This window comes from Zingiber officinale, chromosome 1B (assembly GCF_018446385.1).
Source record: "Zingiber officinale cultivar Zhangliang chromosome 1B, Zo_v1.1, whole genome shotgun sequence".
In the NCBI taxonomy this organism is placed as follows: Eukaryota; Viridiplantae; Streptophyta; class Magnoliopsida; order Zingiberales; family Zingiberaceae; genus Zingiber; species Zingiber officinale.
The window spans coordinates 6121877-6136367 of NC_055986.1; the positions used below are offsets into that span (position 1 = coordinate 6121877).

A 14491-nucleotide genomic window follows, 5' to 3' on the forward strand; every position below is an offset into this window, starting at 1 on the left:
GCTATATTACCTTTAAATCATAACCTAGAAAAATTTATTAAATGAATTTGACTTGACTAAATCGTATACAATTTTTTATGAGTGATTGTAACCATCTTGAACAATACACATGAAAATATAAATTACACTTAAAATTCATAAGTGAATTGTAAGTTAAACAAAAATTCATTCCATCTAAATACAATTTTTAAATGTTAACACTTCTGAATTGAGATAACTTTGAGATCATATTAGTAACTATGTCACGCCCCAGGTAGTCCCTGCTAGAAGAAATTTCGGTAGCATCTCCCCTGTACGAGTGACAATTTGAATCTTTTTACAATGCCCTCAGAGCCACATATACCTCGGCCAACATGGTTGGAACAATAACAATAAAAATAAGGCAAACACCCATGCAGTTTAATAGTAAAACTAAACTAATGCAACGATAAGGAAAACTCATCTCAAAAATTCTACTCAACTTCACTCATAAAGCTCAAAACTTATGTCCTACTCAACTACATCCATAAAACACAAATCACAACGATGCAAATAAAAGCAACTCACCTCTTCTGCCACCCAGGCAGGCATATAGCAGAACATATCCAAATATATATAAAAAGAAAGTCCATCGACAAATAAGGGATCATAAAAGATCCAAGTACCAAATCCAGAACAAGTCTGAAAACATAAACTAGTACAGTATAATAAGAAAACCAAAAGATAGAAACACACATCCTTGCGATCAGCAGGGGGACTAGCAATTGGAACTCTCCGGACAGCCTCAACCTGAAAATAGTAATAACAACGGGGTGAGTCAACTCCTCAGCGGGTAACTAATGACATACATAGTAAGAAATAACCAATAGCAATAATTATGCGTACAGTCTCCTGATATAGGAATGATAAATGCAAACTGAAATAAATAAGAGAAAAGCTGTACTAACCAGGACCTGGTATAAAGATAACAAGGTCATCAGACTGAGAGTATCATAAATCCTGTATGCATGTCAAACATATGCATCCACCAAATATGCAGCAAATAAGTGTAGCAAACACAAGCAATAAATACATCAATGCGTATGATGCCAATGACATGTCCTGGTCACCCCTACTGCCAGTCAGCCATCTCACACACGATGGTGAGACTGAGTGGGTAGGGTTGTGACAACCGTGCACTCTGCCATCACTGCTCCTGATGAGTGACCGAGTGGACGGGATGCTGTCGGAGCACACCTATCCTCATTACCCCAAATCATAAGTGGGGGACCTCAATGCTCTCATCTCCTTAAGCCAGTCCAGAGGAGGGATCTCTGTCCTGCTACAACGCTGCGTCACACTACACATGAGTGGACCAACAGAGCCATTGACAGAGCAACCTGCTGTAACACACCCTGCCTGATAGAAACCACTAACCCATGAGTGGTTGTGTGTGCAGATCCATGTAACTGGCGATGTGCTCAACAATAATGGAGTGAAAAATCACACATCGTGCAATCATGCGAGATGATGCATGACACTAAGTATGGAAATATCCTGATCCTGTCCATCTCTACGTAATGTGTACCATAGGATAAATGGACCAAAGCAATGGTCTAGGTACACAGGTCAGATAAGGTATAAAAACGTAGGTCCTGAACATAATAAGGCATGGTTATGTCACTACCTCTATAAGCATATAAAATCAGGTGGGCACTAACGTGGAATGCATAACAAGTAAGCAATACAAGCATGTAACATGTATCGGTAGTGACAAACCGATGCAGATAAGAAACATAATTATTATTACTTGTTAAAAATTACTATGCATATCAAATGACATATCTAAAAAGATAAGTCAAAGTACCCACCTCCAATAGAAAGGTCCAATCCAGTCCAAATCCGATGTCGAGATGATCGTCGCGTCAAAGTCTTGTGTCACCAATATATATACATTTTTATTTAGCTACAACTCAAATGAATAGCTAAATAAAATCCTTAAGAACAATTTAGGAAAAAACTCTAAACCATAAACCTCAACCTACCTGAATTAAATCCAACGGTTAATTAGGGTTTGTTACCTAATTCCCAATCAACCCATTAGATTAATAATCCAAATCTAAATCTATCTAACTTAAGTCTCTTACCTCAAACTCGCAGCCAAGTGACTGCTGGAGAAGGGTAGCTGCTGGAAATTGTGGCCGAAAATTGTGAGTCGCCCTCAAATGGTGATGCTCGAATCCACAGCCAATAATACCCTAAGTCCAAAACTCTCCGATTAACACAATTAGAGATCTAATACGAACTCCCAAATTAGGGCAGAATTAAAGTGATCAAATCCCAAATACCCAAACATGCTTTACCTGCAATGATGCCAAGTTCTTCCTCTTTGCTAGAGATTTAACAGAGGGTGAGACTAGGGCTTGGATTCCTTGCTCCTGTCCAAAACCAACGCTGCCACTGCCTTCCAAACATCACCCCAAATCAAGCTATGAAAGATAATCGGAAACCCAAACAACAACTAGGGCAGAACACTTACCTCCAAGATCACCACTAAGGCAGCAACTAATCGGGAAGAACCGGCAGGAAAAACTGAAGGGCGTCAGATATGGAAGCTAGGGCACGCAGAGGAGCTTGAGGTCGCGAGGGCACCCCGGCTGAAGGGAAGAGATCGGCTGAAGGAAGAGTCACCGATCCCCCAGGGAAGAAGACGCAAAGAAAAACTAGGGCACGGTGAGGCCCGTGGTGGCGCGGCAGCAACCTAGGAAGACGGAGAGGCTCAGTTTTAGGCGATATCCTGGTGTCCGCGAAGAGAGGGAAGGAGGCTTGGCGCTAGGGCAGAGGGAACAAGGAACTTCGATGATTGGGTTTTCGGGCGAAGATGGGGGAAACAGAAGCTTGGCCGACGTCGATCGGAGAGGAAGGGGAAGAAGAAGAAGCGAGAAGTGATCGGGCACGATTTTGTACACTCGGGAAGGAGAAACCGCTGTGTGCGGTTAGGGTAGAGATCAGCGTGAGAGGAGAAGGCGCGGGGACGGCGTTGGGGATGGCTCGACATGCGGGAGAAGAAACGGAGGAAAAGAAATAAAAAAGAAAAGAAAAGGAATTAATTTTTTTTTAAAAAAAATAAATATTTCCTCGTTAAAATGGGGTAGCCTAAACAGGCTTTCCCAGGCCCAATATTTGATCCCCTCAAACTCGTCTTATGAGCTCCGAAAAATTCCCGAAATTTTTTAAAAAATTCTGGAAAATTTCCTTATGGTGATTCGCCCATTTTCGGTATTTTACATTCTTCCCCACTAATAAAAATTTGGTCCCCAAATTTTCGTTATCTACCATCAGCAAGTACTAACAACAGATAAAGAATACAAATGCTAAATGGTAAATTAACCCACATACCTAAGTGAAAATGTGGGGGTATCGAGCTCGGATCGTATCCTTGAGCTCCCAGGTAGCCTCCTCGTCCGAATGATACCACCATCCGACTTTAACCAGCCAGATAGTCTTGTTCCGCAATTGACGCTCTTTCCGGTCCAAGATCTATACCGGAACCTCCTCATAAGTAACGTCGGGCTGAATGAGAACTGATATATCAAGTAGCACATGTGCTGGGTCGGCTACATATCTCATTAGCATAGACACGTGGAATACGTCGTGAACACCAGCCAGGGACGGTGGTAGTGTCAGACGATAAGCTACCGCTCCAATCCTCTCCAAGATCTGGAAAGATCCAATGTAGCACGGAGCTAGCTTACCTCTGAGACCAAATCTCTTCACCCCTTTCGTGGGTGAGACTCGCAGAAATACATGGTCGCCTGTAGAGAACTCCAGGGGTCTCCGTCTCCGATCAGCATAACTGTTCTGGTGGTCCTGCGCCTCTGACATCCTCCGTCTGATAGTACGGACCAACTCTACCTCATGCTGAGCTCTATAAGGCCCTAGCAACTAGGCCTCCCCAACCTCATCCCAGAGGGTGGGTGCCCGACAAGGCCTACTATACAACGCTTCAAACAGTGTCATCTGGATAGCCGAATGAAAGCTGTTGTTGTAGGCAAACTCTACTAATGGCAAATGGTCCTCCCAACTGCCTCCGAAATTCAATACACAAGATCTCAGCAAGTCCTCTAGAGTCTGAATGGCCAGCTCTAACTGTCCATCAGTCTGCGGATGGAAAGCTATACTAAAACGGATCTGAGTGCCCAAGGCCTGCTGAAGACTCTGCCAGAATCAGGACGTGAACCGAGGGTCTCTATATGAAATAATACTCAAAGGAACACCATGTAATCTGATGATCTCCTGGCAATACAAATCTGTCAATCGATCCAGGGAATCAGTCTTCCAGATCACTAAGAAGTGCGCCAATTTGGTTAATCGATCAACGATTACCCAAATCGCGTCATGGCCTCGTCGTGTCCAAGGCAAACCCACCACAAAATCCATAGTAATGTGATCTCATTTCCACTCTAGAATCGGAATCCTCTGTAGTAATCTGGTAAGTCTCTGGTGCTCCGCCTTCACCTGCTGATAGACAAGACATCTAGCTACAAATTTCGTGATGTCTTTCTTCATGCTGTTCCACCAGTAGGAACGCCTCAAATCTCGATACATTCGGGTCCCGCCTGGGTGGATAGCAAATCGAGAGCGATAAGGCTCCTGAAGTAACTCCTCCCTGACCGGGTGAGATGGAGGCACGCCTAATCAGCCTCAGAAATATATATAATACCCTCCTCATCTCGGGTGAACTCGGTCTGCTGTCCGGAAGCTACCTGGATGTCAATGAACGGAAAATGTTGATCACCGGCCTGGGCCTCTCGGATCCTCTTCTTGATCGATGACTGAGCAACCATAGTAACTAGAACATCTCACTCAGTAGGCCCCTACTCCTCAAGGCCCAATTCGGAGAAACCTTGAATCAAGCTCGTGACTGAAGCTCGGTGGCAAGCCAAAGTCCCTCTGGACTTCCTGCTGAGCGCATCGGCAACCACATTAGCTTTCCCCGGGTGGTAGCTAATGGTACAATCGTAATCCTTCAGGAACTCCATCCATCTCCTCTATCGAAGATTAAGCTCCTTCTGGGTGAACAGATATTTGAGACTCTTACGATTTGTGAGAATCTCAAATGTAATGTCGTACAGATAATGACACCAAATCTTCAAAGCAAAGATGATGGCGGTTAGCTCCAGATCATGTACTGGGTAGTTCTTCTCATGCTCCTTCAACTGACGAGAAGCATAGGAGACTACCTTGCCATGCTGCATCAGAACATCGCCCAAACCCTGAAGAGATGCATCGGTGTAGAGCACAAATCCGTCCTCTTCGGAGGGTAAAACCAAAATCGAAGACGACACTAATCTCCGCTTTAGCTCCTGGAAGCTGGTCTCGCAGGCCTCGGACCACGAGAACTTCATGCCTTTCCGGGTCAGGCGTGTCATTGGTATAGTAATCCGGGAGAAACCCTCGACGAACCATCTGTAATATCCAGCTAGTCCCAAAAAACTGCAGATCTCCTATACTGATTTTGGCTGCTCTCAACTAGTGACAGCCTCGATCTTCTGAGAGTCTACTGAAATACCTTAGCTAGAAACCACGTGACCAAGAAAACTGACTGAAGGTAGCCAGAAGGCACACTTGCTGAACTTCGCATATAGCTGATGTCGTCAAAGAGTCTCCAAGACTGTGCGAAGATGCTGTGCATGTTCCTCCTCAGAACGCGAGTAGACCAATATGTCATCTGTGAAAACGCTAACAAACTGATCAAGATACTCCAGGAAGACGCGATTCATCAAATCCATAAATACCGCTGGAGAATTGGTAAGCCCAAATGACATTACCAAAAACTCATAATGGTCGTATCTGGTATAAAATGCTGTCTTCTGAATATCAGATTCTTTGACTCTCAACTGATGATATCCGGGCCGTAGATCAATCTTAGAATACACTAAGATACCTCTGAGCTAATCAAACAAATCCTCGATCTGTGGTAAGGGGTACTTATTTCTGACGGTCACTGCATTCAGCTGTCTATCAATGCACAACCTCAAAGTACCAGCCTTCTTCTTGACAAATAATACCGGAGAACCCAATACCGAAGAACCCCACGGAGAAGCACTAGGGCATATTAAAAGCTCCTGGAGTTGAACCTTCAGTTCGTTCAACTCTTTTGGTGACATACGGTAAGGAGCTTTCGATGTCGGTGCGATTCCCGGAATCAACTCAATAGCAAACTCCACTTGCCTTCTGGGAGGCAAACCTGGTAGCTCCTCTAAAAATACATCCGGATACTCTCGGACTACTGGAACGTTGGAGAATTGAGAACTACTGTCGTCTTCAGTATGTATCAAAGATAACAAAAAACCATGACAACCATGTGACAACAGCTTCTGAGCCTGAATCGCTGAAATAGTCGATATGTCATCGTCTCTGATGCCAGTGAAATCCCACGAGGGTTGGTTCGGAGGTCGGAATGTGACCACCCTCGTCTGGCAATCAACAGTGGCATGATATGCCGACAAACAATTCATGCCAAGAATAATATCAAAGTCGACCATTTCCAGTACTAAAAGATGTACCGTAAGTATCATGTTGCCAAAGTCTAACGGACAACCTCTAACCTCTTGGGTGACGTCCAAAGCATCACCGAACGGTAGAGAGATGGTTAGTCGCTGCGGTTTGAAGGTGGGTAATCTACCAATCTCCCTCATAAAGGTACGGGATATAAAAGAATGCGAGCTACCTGTATCTATCAGCATATCAGTAGATAAGACATAAATGAAAATCGTATCTTGGAAAATGGATTCGTCAGCCCGCTGTACATCCTCTCTGGTGACCGCATGAATATGTCCAATCTCTGGCGGAGGTGGAGGTGGTAGCACTGCCAGCGACTGCTGCATCTGGGCAGGAGCCGGCCACTGAGGCGGTGTTGGAGACTGTGCCAGAGGTGGATGTAAGGGCTGCGATTGATATTGTACTGGTAGCTGGGACTGCATCTGGTACTAAACCAGCAGCTGGGGTGGTAGATACTGGACTAGGGGCTGAGGTTGCAACTGATATGGAGATACCACGATAGAATTGTGTGGTACCATGAGGGTACTGGGGTGCTCCTGTCCATACATGCCATAAGCAGCACCTGCAGGGGGAGCTATCCTCTGTTGGTGATGCAAAGATTGGGCTCTCCGCCCTCCTCAATGAATCCCGGACTGGTTGAGCTGAACTCTATAACTAGAAACTCCGGAAGCAATATGCTGAGCCTTCAGCGAACAATCTTGGCTCAGGTGCCCAGGCAGTTTGCAATAATAGCAAACTGAATGTCCCAGGGAGCAGGCTGAGGTGATGTGGTTTCTGGACCCACATCTGGTGCAGCGAATGTCGCTGGCGGGTTGTTTTTGGTTCTACTGAGAAGACCGAAAACATCCTGATGTAGATCACCCTGACTTCTGAGGCTGACCGGATGCCCCAGAAGTACCCTGACCTGACCGACCACGACCACTCTGCTGTTGTGTAGCCTATGACTATTGGATCTGTCCAGATGTCCGTTCCATCTGTTTCTTTTTTTTGTCCGGGTACGCTCTCTGGTGAGCTGACTCTATCATCAGGGCTCTGTCCAGTGTCTCTATGTGGGAAGAGTTCCCAAAATCGGCAAACTTTACTTGCAGATGTCCATCCAGTCCCTGAATAAACTACTGCATACGGGAACTGTCCTTAGCAACTAGTTATGGACAAAATCTGGCCAACCGATTAAACTCGACATTGTACTCTATCATCGAGCAGTTATTTTGTCATAGACTTAGAAAATCCTGACGGCGAGTCATCTGATATGCCCGTGGGAAGTAGAGGCTCTCAAAAGTCTCTCTGAATCTTGCCCAGGTGATGTACTGCTCGCCTATGATGGAACGCTGCGAAACCCACCAGGTGTCGGCCTCATCCTGTAAATGGAAAGCAACCATCTTTGCTTTCTCCCACTCAGAGCAAGCCATATAGAAGAAGGTCCGCTCCATGGTCTCTATCTAGGATTGGGCCACACTCGGATCAATCTCTCCTCAGAAGAGTGTGAATCGACTGTTCATCGACTCTGCCAATGCTGGAATTCGAGCTCGTACGCGACAACTGGCAGAATCCCTGGAGCTAGTGCTACAGGTGGTACTGCTGGATATACCAGGGGAGGTACTCTCGGTGCTGCTACATAAACTGGGGCATATACCACTGGTGGTACTGCAGGGTCGATATGGGTGGTCGCGGCTGGAGGTTCGGTAGGTGGTGGTACCCGAAATGGAGCAACCGGTACCGCTAGTGCGGGTTCTGGGTACATTGTAGGTACTGGGGGCAATGGTGCCTAGTACGCTATAGGCTCGACCAGAGCAAGTGCGAGGTATGTCGGTGGTACCCCTGGTGGTACTGTAAATACGATAGGGGTGGGTACAGCGGGTGCAGCCGAGGTAGGTACCTCTAAAGGAGCCATCGGTGTCTGAGAGCCCGACGCACCCGCAGTATCTTGAGTCTGTCCTTGATCGACAGGCTTAACCCCAGTAGGGATCTCGGGCAAGTACAGAAGTTCCAAAGTCCTCTTACATGGCCATCCAACACCACGTCTCGACGTAGCTGCACGTGTAGATCTCCTCATATCTATTAAGTTATATCACATATATTACTACAAGTACAAAAATTATAAAATTACCTTTATACATATTTATCGTCTGGAGATGTTTCATCGCTGTCCAGTCCCCATTTTATAACCTCAAAATTTCGTACGAGAAAATCAACAGAAATTCATACAAATCTAAAATGGAATTCCAAAACACGTACAAAATGAAAATCTGTACAAATCCGAAAAGGCCCAGTTTGACTCGCAAACTTGGCTCTTATACCAAAAATAACGGTATCAAATTAGCACGCAAAACCAAAATACGAAAACCAAGCATCCAAAACCTGGCTCTGATACCAAATAAATTGTCACACCCCAGGTAGTCCCTGCCAGAAGAAATTTTGGCAGCATCTCCCCTGTATGAGTGCATGACAATGTGAAACTTTGTACAATGCCCTCAGGGCCACATATACCTCGGCCAACACGGCCGGAACAATAACAATAAAAATAAGGAAAACACCCATGCAGTTTAATAGTAAAACTAAACTAATGCAACGATAAGGAAAAACCATCTCAAAAATTCTTCTCAACTATACTCATAAAGCTCAAAACTTATGTCCTACTCAACTACACCCATAAAACACAAATCACAATGATGCAAATAAAAGCAACTCACCTCTTCTACCGCTCAGGAAGGCATGTAGAAGAACATATCCAAATATATATAAAAATAAAGCCCATCGACAAATAAGGGATCATAAAAGATCCAAGTGACAAATCCAGAACAAGTCTGAAAACATAGACTAGTATAGTATAATAAGAAAACCAAAAGATAGAAACACACATCCTTGTGATCAGCAGGGGGACTAGCAATTGAAACTCTCTGGACAGCCTGAACTTAAAAATAGTAATAACAACGGGGTGAGTCAACTCCTCAGCAGGTAACTACTGACATGTATAGTAAGCAATAACCAATAGCAATAATTATGCGTACAGTCTCTTGATATAGGAATGATAAATGTAAACTGAAATAAATAGGAGAAAAACTATACTAACCAGGACCTGGTATAAAGATAACATGATCATCAAACCGAGAGTATTATATATCCTGTATGCATGTCAAACATATGCATCCACCAAATATGCAGCAAAATAATTACAACAAACACAAGCAATAAATGCATCAATGCGTATGATGTCAATGACATGCCCTGATCACCCCTACTGCCAGTCAACCGTCTCACACACGATGGTGAGACCTGTTAATTAGAGCCCTAGAGCCAATCATATGATGATTGTTGTATGGACTTGATGTATCATATTCCTATATATTAATAAAGGTATTTCTTTATGGTTATTATACTTACTTGTATTGGTGCCAAATAACTAAGTATAATAGCGTCCTTGAGTAGAAGGTTCTTATCTATATCAATTAATTGGTTGAATTGATAGTGAGATGATATAGAGAACACTACTCTTAATAATTCCTAGTCAAGTATTAACATTCAGGGACAATGTTAATGCGACGAGACTGGCATGTAGGTTAACTCGATGACTTGATCTCATAAGCCATGGATATAGAGATATCAAGTTGGCACATGGGTATGCATTGGAGAATGTATACTGAATGACCCGCCATGAGAAAGTATCATGGATCGTTATATGAGTGTCATATACTTTCTCATGTGACTATTAGTATGACTATCAGTCCTTCAACCTGAAGTCACCATAGTTCCCTATTGGAACCCCAAGGTTGTTTTGGTGTGATCAATAAGTTAAGTTAGGTCCTGGTGTTTCTAACCTTGTGTCTAAGTGTGCAGGAGCTTAGGAGCACAGGTACTTGAGCGGAAGACGCCGCTAGCGAGAAGGACGACACGCGGTGCGTCCGAGGGACGAGGTGCTGCGGAAGAGTACCCCGGTGGACGAGAAGGAAGCGTACGGTGGTTCCGAGGGACGAAAGCCGGAGCGAAAGATTGTTCGGGGAGCAAGAGACGCAACTAGCGAGAAGGTCGGCACGGGGTGCGACCGAGGGATGAAGACTGTGGATGAGTACGCTGGTGGACGAGAAGGAAACACGCGGCGATTCCAAGGGATGAGAAGCCAGAGCGGAAGGCTGCTCGAGAAGACCGAAACTTGAGTTCGGGTGAGCCCTTTTCCGGATGGCAGAGATCACCCAAGCGAGCGGATCCAGAGGAGAAGAACCGGACCGAGGCGGGACTGAACCAGAGAAGAGGGCCCGGACGAAAAAGTCAACATCTGTTGACTTTGGGCTCCGGGGTGCTCGGAGCAGTCTAGGGCGCCCGGAGCCCTTCCGGGCGCTCGGACCAGACTTTTGACCAGGATCGAGATTTGGCTCGATCTGATCGTTGGGGGATAAAGTTTATCCCTCCCAGGGTGCCCGGAACCCCTTCGGGGCGCCCCGACCAAGGCTATAAATATAGCCTTGGTCCAGAAGCTTTTAAAACGAACTCAGAACTGTAAATCCAACGCTTGTGCGCTTTAGAGTTTTAGTTGAGCTTCTTTCTTTTTGTACGTCAATGCTGTAAGAGGCTTATCCACCTGAAGGAGATTGATATTGGGCTTAATCTTCCTTGGATTAACAACCACATCGGTTGTAACCAAGTAAATACTCATGCCTCTTATTTTATGCTTTTTAATTTACTGCTTAATCTATTTATGCAAGTGTTAGCTTAAAGAGTTCGAGGAAGGTTGTTTTTATTTTTATTCTACAGGACTATCCAACAACCCCCTCCTAGCCGGCCCAACGGTCCTACATTCCCTACATAAGGAGTTGCATACTTTGGCTTCGTCAAACGTCACTCGTAACTGGATGGACTATAAAGGCGATTACTGAGTATGTAATAAATTATGCGGAGGGATGTGAATGATGTAGATGAGATCTATCCCTCCTATATGACGGGAGTGACATCATGATTCTTGATAAAGTGAGACCACTAAGTTCATGACTATGCCCAAATGAGTCAATATGAGATATTGAGCTCGTTTGATTAGAGTGAGTCTACTTGGAGTTCAAGACATAGATTGATTAGAGGATGACATGGTCTATGCCTCAATTGATCAATCTAGATGTCAAGAATAGAAGGACATTGTCACATATTGTAAGAGTCACAATTAGTAGTCACAATGGTGATGTTGGATCTCAACATTCTTGTAACTTGGGTAGTAATGATATGTTGCTAGATATCGCTCATTACTTATGCTTCTAAATGAGTTTAGGAGCATTGTCAATGTTACAAGAACCTATAGGGTCACACACAAAGGGCAATTATATGGAGATTAGGTTCATATGATGAACCAAGAGGATTAGGTTCATATGACGAACCAAATTGGATTAAGTGTAATCCAAATTAAATTAATTGAGTAAGACTCGATTAAGTTAGACTTGAGTTAGACTCAAGTGAGGCTTAATGATGATATTCATTGAATTTTGAATTCAATGATAAATGGTGACATTCATTGAATTATGAATTCAATTTGAATATTAGATTCAAATTTTGATTCAAATTATGAAGAGAAGAGGAGTTTCAAAATGACCATTTAATGAAGAATGAATATTCATTAAATACTCATTAAGACTCATTAATGAATCTCATTAATGGAGTTAATGAGCATTAAGTATTTTCATTAGATGAAAATACTTAAGCCATTTTACTCTTATTTTTCATAATGAATGAATCATCATTATTCTTCCTCTCTTCTAGCTCTCTCTCCCTCTTCTCCATTGCCGAGCTACCCAAGAGTGCTAACACACTCAAAGTGGTTCTTCTCCACCTATTGTCTGTGTGGATACGTATAGAGGAGTGTACGCTTGACACTCTCGAGATCCGGCAACCTTTTGGATGAGCGGGATAAGCGAAGGGCTTCATAACAAGGGTAACGTTTCTTATTCATGTAGATCTAAGGTAGATCTAGGTTAGAAACATGTACATATTTTATTTTTATATATCTTCGCACGGATGCGTGGCAAGACTTCGAGGTTTCCGCAACGCAAAAAATGATTTTTGCGGATCGAAAGTCCCAACAGTGGTATCAGAGCCATGTGCGAAGCATCTACAAGTTTGTATTTTATTGTTATGAAAATATTTCAGATCTATAAGTTTCTGTAAGTTTGCTATTTTTATTGATTTTTTTGAGTATTTTTCTGTAAGTTTCAGTTCTGTAACCTTCCAAAACGATAAGGTCTTGCCCAAATCATTTTGGGACAGCAACTTAAGGCGCTGTTAGATCAAGATGGGACACTCGCGATATTCATTTCGTGAGAAGGGGCACTGCTCCTAACTCCGCAAGGGGCACTGCCCCACGATCGCGTCCAAAAACCGCTAAACGGGACCGCCGGGAAGTTGTGACTCATAAAATCGATAAAATCAGTAGTAAAATTATAGAAATTTATATAAAATACATAATTTAGAATTATGTGTGTTTTTGTGATGGTCATGGCCCAAAAACCCTAATATGATTGGTTAAAATGTGTTGTAATTCATAATATGGCCTGCGCGCCATTTTTGTGTTGTGCGTGTTGTATTGATATGCGTGCGACCTGCGCGTCGTACCTTCTCTTTTATATTCTTGTTGTAAATAGAATTTAGATTCTAATGTAACTCGAGTTTCACATTTGTAATGTATAAAATGAAGCGGTGGAAGGTCACTACAAGAAAAAAGCCTTACAACAACGGTTTTTCACCGTTGTCGTAGCCCCTTTCGGACTGTTGTTAAAGGCTGTGTTGTTAAAGGGGGTACTCAAAGACAACGGTTTTTAACCGTTGTCTTTGAAGACAAAGACAACAGTTTTTACAACGGTGAAAAACTGTTGTCTTTTCCTTCAAAGACAACAGTTTTTCACCGTTGTCTTTGAGCGTCTACTTTAATAACAGGGTCTTCAACAACAGTTTTAAACTATTTACGACAACAGTAAAAAATCGTTGTCTTTTTTTGATAAAAAATAAAAAAAAATATTAAAATTTATTATATAATTTTCTAGTATTATAAATCATTCAAAATACTAAATTTGTAAATAAAATTTAACATATAATTTTCTAACATTCGAAAATAATATTTACAACATTCCGAAGAAATTTCAAAAGCAGCCAACAAAATGACAACGACACTATTAAAACGAATGTAGAACAACACAACATCCTAATCCTAGAAGAGTAACACAACATCCTAATCTTGATATCCAGTTTTGAAGAGTTGGATCATTTGAACTACTTTTACCATGTACAACACTAGAAGAGTAACAAAACACTGCTTCTTAATTCTCCCAATCCTTCATCTTCTTCATCCTTGCCATGTTTGCATCGTACTTGGATCGAAGTGGACCAAGTAGATAAAGAAAGAAGATAAACTAAATGCTTTCATCTTCTTCATCCTTGCTTCTTAATTCTCCTAATCCTTCATCTTCTTCATCCTTGCTTCTTAATTCTCCTAATCCTTCAAACTCCACCTGTAAGAAGAAGATAAAGAAATGCCACTTGATCTAAACTATTTGCCTATGAATAATAAAAATGCATTTTCCTGTTTAATAAAGGATGTGATAGCTTGTTTCAACTAATGCATTTGTTTCACCATATCCTATATCAATGAACAAGCTAATGCATTTGTTTCAACTATTTCCTGAGCAACTAAATTGTATTGCTGAATGCATTGTGCCTGTTAGTACACTCAAGTAAGACTGTGACTTAACTTAATAAATTGAAATTATGTTAAATTATATATCTGAAATAGTCATGATAAAGGAAAATTGTAAATAATATTGTGACAGAGGCTATCTGGAACAATCTTGTAAGAATAAAAGGTTATCTTTAGGATCATTACTAACCGAAACAACTTGAGAGCAAAGAATTGAAAATGGACCTTTGATTTCACTGTTGCATTGGTATGGAATAACACCATATGTACACTTAATAAGTGAAATTTGTAGCATTGAACTGTACC

At 42.6% G+C, this 14491-nt stretch overlaps 1 long non-coding RNA gene across 1 annotated transcript; it reads right to left on the bottom strand.

The window, feature by feature from the left end:
• Positions 1 to 1617: 1617 nt before the first annotated feature.
• LOC122030472 lies at positions 1618 to 2996 on the bottom strand. The gene is made up of 3 exons (XR_006125635.1): positions 2498 to 2996; positions 2322 to 2422; positions 1618 to 2216 (listed from the first exon to the last, which is right to left on the bottom strand). It is a non-coding gene; the product is annotated as an uncharacterized LOC122030472 (long non-coding RNA).
• Between the last annotated feature and the right edge of the window lie 11495 nt (positions 2997 to 14491).